Here is an 8,334-nt window from a genome sequence, read left to right as displayed (position 1 = left end):
TATCCTAACTCATGTAGGACCAAAAGCCTTATAACTTGCTAAAAGAACCCTAAAGAGGTGACAAGACCCTTGACTTGTCCTGTATTATCTAGCACCCTGGGAATGGGAAGAATTGACTCTGGATCTTATGCAAGACATCCATCTACTTCATTTTCATGAAGCAGCTTAAATGTCACATAATGAAAAGGTATTTTGTCTAGTAACATGGATTCTAAGTAGACTTGGAGGACAATAAAATGCCAAGACTTCTGACTTAAAAATGGCATTTCAGTGAGTCAATATTTTAAAATACAAAGCATTAAACATTTTATTTCCCTACATGTGGAAGGGCTTTATATTACATTTTGAATTGGTAACCCTTTAGTAGCTTTTAAATTTCAGGAGTAGACTTTCTAATATTCTGTACAGAAACAAATAAACATAGCATATTGGCACTTACATGTTAACTCATACAATGATTATTGTACAATCTAGGTGAGAAAATAGTAAAACAATATTTAAATGAAAAGTTACAAAAGATGTCAAATGATTATGAGAAAAAATTTCAACAACAAAAGCTTCCCAAATACAAAACAATGAAGTTTGTTCACTGACCTTTGGGAACCCCTATAGAGAATTTTATTTGGGGTTAACACTGCTAACTTTCAGGAGGGGTGCAAAGGAAGGAGAAAATTCCTCCCTTTCAGCTACATTACTTATCCTTAGGAGCACATTGTGGGGTGAGGGAAGCCATCAGATTTAAGTCAGTGACACAATTTGAAAAGGTCTTAAAAAAGAAAAAGAAAAGGTCTTAAACCTGGCTCAAAAGCAGGGAATCACAGAAGAAAGATTTCCCATTAATTGTGGTTCCAAGTGTTGTGGGGTTGAAGAGGTGCATCCCTTGGGTTCAGGAAGGATACCTTTCTTCAAGAATGCAAGACTCCCTGTGAATTGATCCAACTGCTCTGAAGGGCAATTTGGAACTATGCCCAAAGGGCGCTAGAAGACTGTCTGCCCTTTGATCCAGCCCTGGCACTGCTGGGTTTGTACCCCAAAGAGATAATAAGGAAAAAGACTTGTACTAGAATATTCATAGCTGCACTCTTTGTGGTGGCAAAAAATTGGAAAATAAGGGGATGCCCTTCAATTGGGGAGTGGCTGAACAAGTTGTGGCATATGTTGGTGATGGAATACTATTGTGCTAAAAGGAATAATAAAGTGGAGGAATTCCATGTGAACTGGAACAACCTCCAGGAAGTGATGCAGAGTGAGAGGAGCAGAACCAGGAAAACATTGTACAGAGACTGATACACTGTGGTACAGTCGAATGTAATGGACTTCTCCAATAGTGGCAATGCAGTGATCCTGAACAACTTGGAGGAATCTACGAGAAAAATAACTATCCACATTCAGAGGAAACACTGGGGGAGTAAAAACATGGAAGAAAAACAACTGCTTGAATACATGGGTCGAAGGGATATGGTTGGGGATGTAAACTCTAAATGAACATCCTAGTGCAAACATCAACAAAATGAAAATAGGTTCTGATCAAGGACACAAGTAATACCCAATGCAATTGCACATTGGCTGCAGGAATGGTGCGTGGAGGGGAGGGAGGAAAATAATGTGATTATTGTAACCAAGGAATAATGTTCTAAATTGACTAAATAAATTAATTCAAATGGGAAAAAATGCAAGACTCCAAAACTTAGCTTAAAAATAAAAAGAGAAATTTATTAATTTAGAAAGTAAAGTTGAGAATGGCCAGGAGGATAGTACAGGTGGAACAGCAAGAGGGAAGGCTGCTTCTTGGGAAGACAGCATGGGTGGCAAAGCTGTTCCCCAGACAAAATCAATTCTGGGGATTGTATACTCTTTACAACAAATGCTGTGTCATTGTGTGGACATGACTCTAGAGTGGTAAACCCTCAGGCATTTGGTCAGGGGTTTGGTCATCTGACTGGGATCTGCCTGGAGACATAGGGAATGACCCTCAAAAAAGATTTTTTAGTTTTAGGGAACAGACAGATGTCTGAGACATGGCCTAATAGAACCGAGGTGTAGCCTGGAGGTGCATCTCTCTGTCCATCTTAAATCTAAAGGAGGATCAAAGGAGGACAATCATGTCAGGGTGCTATAGGGGTCATTAGATATTTTAGGCTAGGAGTCATGAGGATGTAAGGGAGCAAAGGAATTTCCCTGATAATAGTTTGCCTGAGTTTCTGGGGGTACAGTGCCCATGTCACAAGGAGTATATGTTCTGCCAAGTATGAATACAAATCTCTAGAATCATCAGATTGTTAAACCTAGATGAGAAATTAGAAGTCATCTAGTTGAACCCCCTAATTTTATAAGTGAAGTCTTGTTGTTCATTTGTTTCAGTCATTCCCTACTCTTTGTAATCTCATTTGGTGTTTTCTTGGCAATATACTAGAGTGGCTTGCCATATCCTTCTTCAGCTCATTTTACAGATGAGGAAACTAAGGCAAACAGGGTTAAATGACTTTCCTGAGATCACACAGCTTAGGACTTCTGACTCCAGGTCTAGCACTCTATCCACTGTGCCACCTCCCTGTCCTTAAGTGAAGACACCAATGCCCAGAAGATTTGATGACATGCCCAAGTAACAGCACTGAGAACTAAAGGATTTTTAAAGTTAAAATCCAGGATAATTGCCATTATATCATATTGGATTACATTTATATGTAACCCAAGCTTGTCTGGGCATGCCTAATTCAACTAATGAAAGGGCCCTTGAAGGGTCTTTGGAGCATGCCTAGATTACTAAGAATGGAGGCCTATAGGATAGCCTTCTTTAATTGGCTGTCTGCATGTTTTAAAATTGGCAAGAATGAGCCTTTCATTCTCTTTTCTGACCTCTTTTCTGAGATTCCTATTTGCTGTGTCTGGCTTGAATGCTATGAATTGAACCAGTGGGAAGGGAAGGACTTTCCTTCTTCCCTCCCCAACCCCACCCCCCATACCCCAGATCCAAGAAATGGGTCAGGTGGTGTTTGTTTTTATTGTGTTGTTAGTCCTCCATTTCAGGTGCTAGAGGTGATTTTCATAGGACCTAGGAGTCTGAGCCATAATGACCTTGGAGCTAGGATTGCAGGTGGCATGATGCAGCCAGCCAGCCAGCCCAGCATGAAATTCCTGAGAAGCCAACAGGCTTTGGAGTAGGGCCATGGGAAAGGTTGGACTTAGAACTGGGACTGTATTCTATGGAGACAGATTTGTTGCTGTTGACTTGCTTTAGTCATGCTGGATTCTTCATGACCACATTTGGGATTTTGTTGGCAAAGATACTAGAGTCACTTGCCATTTCCTTCTCCAGCTCATTTTATAAATGAGGAGGGTTAAACTGGGTTAAGTGACTTGTCTTGGGTCATACAGTTAGGAAGTGTCTGAGGTTGGTTTGAACTCAGGTCCTTCTGATTCCAGGTCTGGCGCTATCCACTGTACCATTGAGCTGCCCATTGGAATAGCTAAACTACGAACCTAATCCAAGTACCCTTCCCAGGAACTGTGGCAGTAGGAGATGTAGAGAGGATTACACTTCCCATGTGCTGGAATGAGTAAATTTGTATATTTATTATCTGTTGAAGTAAACATTCCTGCATAAAAGCACATGTGTTACAAATAAAATTTTTAGAAATGATTTTTATAGGTCAGATAATACATCTACTTATACTTTCTCTCTTTAGTAATCCATATAGAACCAGGTCATCTGTTCCAAAGCTCCCATTACACAGGTATGAAAATTGAGGGCCAAGGAGACTGACTAGTAAAGCATCAGAGGTCAGTGTTGAACCCAAGTCTTCTAACTCTAAAATTAGATCTCTTTCCATTATTCCATTGGACCTTTCCTTCCTTGGGTCATTTCTCTACTTTTAATTCAATATGGTTAAGACTGCACTCAGGGTAGGTAGGGGTTTCATAAGTGGTGATCCTGCTTCTCCAGCAGCTGTAAGTTATCTCTTTTCTCCCTCTGCTTACTTTTCTGTTGTCTTGTGGGTTTTGCTTGAGGGGTTTGAGGGAAAGTGTAGTGACTTGACCTCACTTCCTGGAAGGGAATTCTAATAAACTGGATAAGGGGCCACCATAGAAAGAGATCTTTGAATGGCAGAAGAATTAGAGAGCTGCTAGGGAAAGCTTTCTGATTTAACTAACAGTCTATATTGATCCACTTTTTAGACATCCCTGCTCTGATTGCTCCTGGATATGTTCAGCAGGCAGAGAAGATTTTAATAACTGAAAGGAAGCTTTCAGAGCAAATATAACAAAGTTGAATTGATATAAGAAATCAAGACTGGGGAGATAGCTCTGAGTGCTGGATGAAGAATCAGTATCACACTCAGAAAGACCTGAGTTCAAATCCTAAGTGACTCAAACTGGTAAAGGGGCTCTGGATGCACTTCTTAACCTATCAGTGTCTCCAGACATCTCTTGAAGATTATAATTGCTAATATGCATCAGGAGAGGGAAATTTATTCCCTCTTCTTAAGTCTAGGCAATATATATATATATATATAGAGAGAGAGAGAGAGAGAGAGAGACAGAGAGAGAGAGAGACAGAGAGACAGAGAGAGAGAGAGACAGAGAGACAGAGAGAGAGAGGGAGACAGAGAAAGAGAGAGAGAGAGAGAGAGAGAGAGAGAGAGAGAGTTCTGATATTAAGAAATATTGATTATTCTCCCAGGTAGCTCTTCAACTAAGTTACAAAAACATCCAGTACAAACAATGCCCAATCGACCAAATACTTGTCAGCTATAAATCAGGCAATTCCAAAGGAATATTTTTATTTCATGCCTAGAGGTATCAATTGATAGATGCTGAGAGTACCCAGATAAAAATGTAAAAGTTCTTGCCCTTGAGGGGTTAACATTCTACTAGTAGGACATAATAAATGCACATCAATTTTACTGATAGAAGGCCAGTCTAATATGGCCACACTATTCAAATCAACAGTAGCCGCAGAGTCATCCATGTTTACAGAGGAGATAAGATCAAACAAGACCCACCCAACCCATGGGAGCATACTGGAGAAAAATAAGGGAAGCTCAAAATCCCAATCTTAGGCTGCAAATCTCAAGAAACAGAAGAAAATACTGAATAAAATGAAGAAATACTATAGAGTAAGAGAAGCCCAAGAAGTAAGCATAGAAGAAAGGGAGCCCACAATAGCTACAAGGTAGAGCCCCAGTGAAAAGAAATGGCTTGACCACAAGGACAGCAATAGAGTATAGAAGAAATGAGATTATAAATTAAACTTTGGAAGGAAAAAAATAGGGAGATGACATGGTAGATATAATGCTGGGCAGGTGTCAGGAAATTCAAATCTATCTTCAGACTCCTATTAGCTGGACAACCCAGAGGAAGTAACTTAACTCTGCCTCAGTTTTCTCATCTATAAAATGAGTTGAAGAAGAAAATGGCAAACCACTCTAGTGCCTTTGCCAAGAAAACCCCAGATGGGATCACAAAGACTTGGACATGAATGAAAGAACTGAACAACAAAAAACAAAGTAAAAAGGTTGAAAAAAACAAAAGAAAAATTTAAGGTATTTAGTAACACAAGGAAATTACATAAAATATAGGTCTAAAAGGAATAATTTAAGAATTAGTTTCTCTAAAAACCATGACCAAACCAAAAATCTGACACCATATTTCAAAAATCTAGGCTTGGCCAGTTTGCATAATATGGAGGTATCATAAGGGGCCTTTGTTAAGTGTCCAGATTGCTTAGAATGGAAGCCTCTGGATCCCCTATCATGTGGGTGGGACTAACTCCCTTTGATAGGCTTTCTGCGTCTTTAAAACTGGCAAGAATGAACCATTCCTTCTCTTTCCTGATCTAGGAGCCTGAATTACCCTGGGGGTGGTACAGTCAGCCAACCAGCCCAACATAGAAGCCTTGAGAAGCCAGGGTGCCTGGGATTCAAGCCCCAAGGGAGTTTTGGACTTGGAACTAGGGCTGGGCTCCATGGAAACCTAGCTAAACTATTTAACGATTAACTAAATTATTGACTTAATCTCTTTTCCCTCTTCCATACTTTGTTGAGACAAAAGGAGGAGGAGCTCTTAGGTGTTGGGGGAGTATCTTTACATATTTGTGATTCTACCTTTAGACCTAAATATTTCTGTATAAAAGCTAATTTGTTAGTACCAATGGAACCTTGATGCTGGTGAAGTCTATATCCCCTACTATGGGGAGATACCATTGATGGAGACTGGAATCAATGTCAGAAAACTGAAATAGCTCTAAAACCCTTTAATTCTAAAAATCTTAGAAGAGATAAACAAAATTGGAAACCTTAAAAAAAAAAACTCCAAACAATTCCACTGAATTGATAAATAATACTAGAAGCTGTTTTTAAAAAAAATTAATAAAATAGACAAATCTTTAGTTATTCTGATCAAATAATATAAGGGTAGCAACTACATCTTTGATTTTGTTTGTGTGGTGAATTGCCACATGAGGAAATTCCTACTAATGGAGGTTGGCACATTCTCTGCATTGATAGTCTTGGAGCATTGCCTAGACTTCTGAGAGGTTGAATAACTTGTCCAGGGTTACAGAGCAAGTATTTGATCAGAGGTTGAAGACAGGTTTCCTGGTATCAAGGTTGATTTTCTGTCTTTTCTATCTGTTATGCATTATTGTCTTTCAGTCTCGTAAAGAAGAGAGGAAAACCAAATTACCAACAGAAAAAAAAATGAAAATGTAAAACAAATTCAGAGGGAAAAGGAAATTACTAGATATGATTTTTTTTCTGATACTGTACCAAGAAAAATGATAAATAAAATGGATCAATATGGAGCACTGTACCCCCAGAAACCCAGGCAAACTGTAAGCAGGGAAATTCCTTTGCTCCCTTACATCCTTGTGACCCCTAACCCAAAACATCTAATAACTCCTATAAGAGCTGAGAGGATTATCCTCCTTGGATTGTCCTTTAGATTCAAGTTGGACAGAGAGATGCACCTCCAGGCTACACCTTGATACCATTGGACTGTATCTCAGACATCCATCTGTCCCCTAAACTATGAGTGTCACCCCCTATGTCTCCAGGCAGACCAGGTCAGATGACCAAACCCACCACTCTAGAGTCACCGTGACATGGCATCACATCTACAGTGTTGTAAAGAGTTTAAAGTCCCCAGAATTGATGTTATCTGAGGGACAGCTTTTCTATCCATGCTGTCCTTCCAAGGAATGGCTCCCCATCTTGCTGTTCCACCTTGCTATCCTCCTGGCCATTCTCAACATTACTTTCTAAATTAATAAGTTTCTCTTTTTATTTTTAAGCTTAGTTTTGGAGTCTTGCATTCTGGTATCCTGGGGTTCAACTTTAGTACCCCACAACAAATATTGACAGGAAATATGAAATATTTGGAATAATAGAACAAAAAGAACTTAAATAACCCAATTTCAGCAAAGGAAATTGAATAATTCATAAAGGTCCTCCTAAATGGGGGAAAATAAACCCAGGACTTGATATATTTACAAATGAATTGTATTAGACTTTTGAATTGTGGTATTGGAGAAGACTTTTGAGAGTCCCTTTGATAGCAAGGAGATCAAATCAGTCAATACTTAAAACAAATTAATTCAGACTATTCACTGGAAGATCAAATGCTGAAGTTGAATTTTAAATGCTTTGGCCACATAATGAGAAGATAGGATTCATTGAAAATGAACCTAACTTTAGGAAAAACTGAAGGCAAAAGGAGAATGGGACAGAAGAGTGTGAGATGGATAGATAGTATCATGGAAATAACAAACATGAATATGGACAGCCTTTTAGAGATAGTAGAGGAGAGAAGGACCTGGCATGCTATGGTAGCAATTAAACAACTAAAATTTAAAGAACAATGAATTCCAATATTACAGAAGTTGTTTACAAAATTTAGAAAGAAATGATCCTATCAGAATCCTTCTATGAGATAAAACATGGTCCTGATACCTATAGTAAAGAGAGATAAATCAAAGTAGGAAAACAATAAATCATAATCTCCAATCAATATAGAAACAAAATATTGAATAAAATATTAGCAAGACTTAAACATGTTAAGAAGATTATATGCAATGATCAGGTTGGATCTATTCTAAAAATTCAGGAGTGTTTTAAAATTAGAATAACCATAAATAGAACATATTAATAACAAACATAATTTAAGTCATATAATTAAATCAATATATTTGGAAAAATCTTTTGAAAAAATAAAATACCAATTAATGTTAAACATATTAAAAAGTATAGGAATAAATGAAATAGTCCTTCATATGATAACTAATTTCTATTTAGAACCAAGAGCTGCCATTACCTATGATGGAGAAACTCGGGAGGC

Source organism: Monodelphis domestica, chromosome 3, assembly GCF_027887165.1.
Source record: "Monodelphis domestica isolate mMonDom1 chromosome 3, mMonDom1.pri, whole genome shotgun sequence".
In the NCBI taxonomy this organism is placed as follows: domain Eukaryota; kingdom Metazoa; phylum Chordata; class Mammalia; order Didelphimorphia; family Didelphidae; genus Monodelphis; species Monodelphis domestica.
This window is presented reverse-complemented; position numbering follows the sequence as displayed.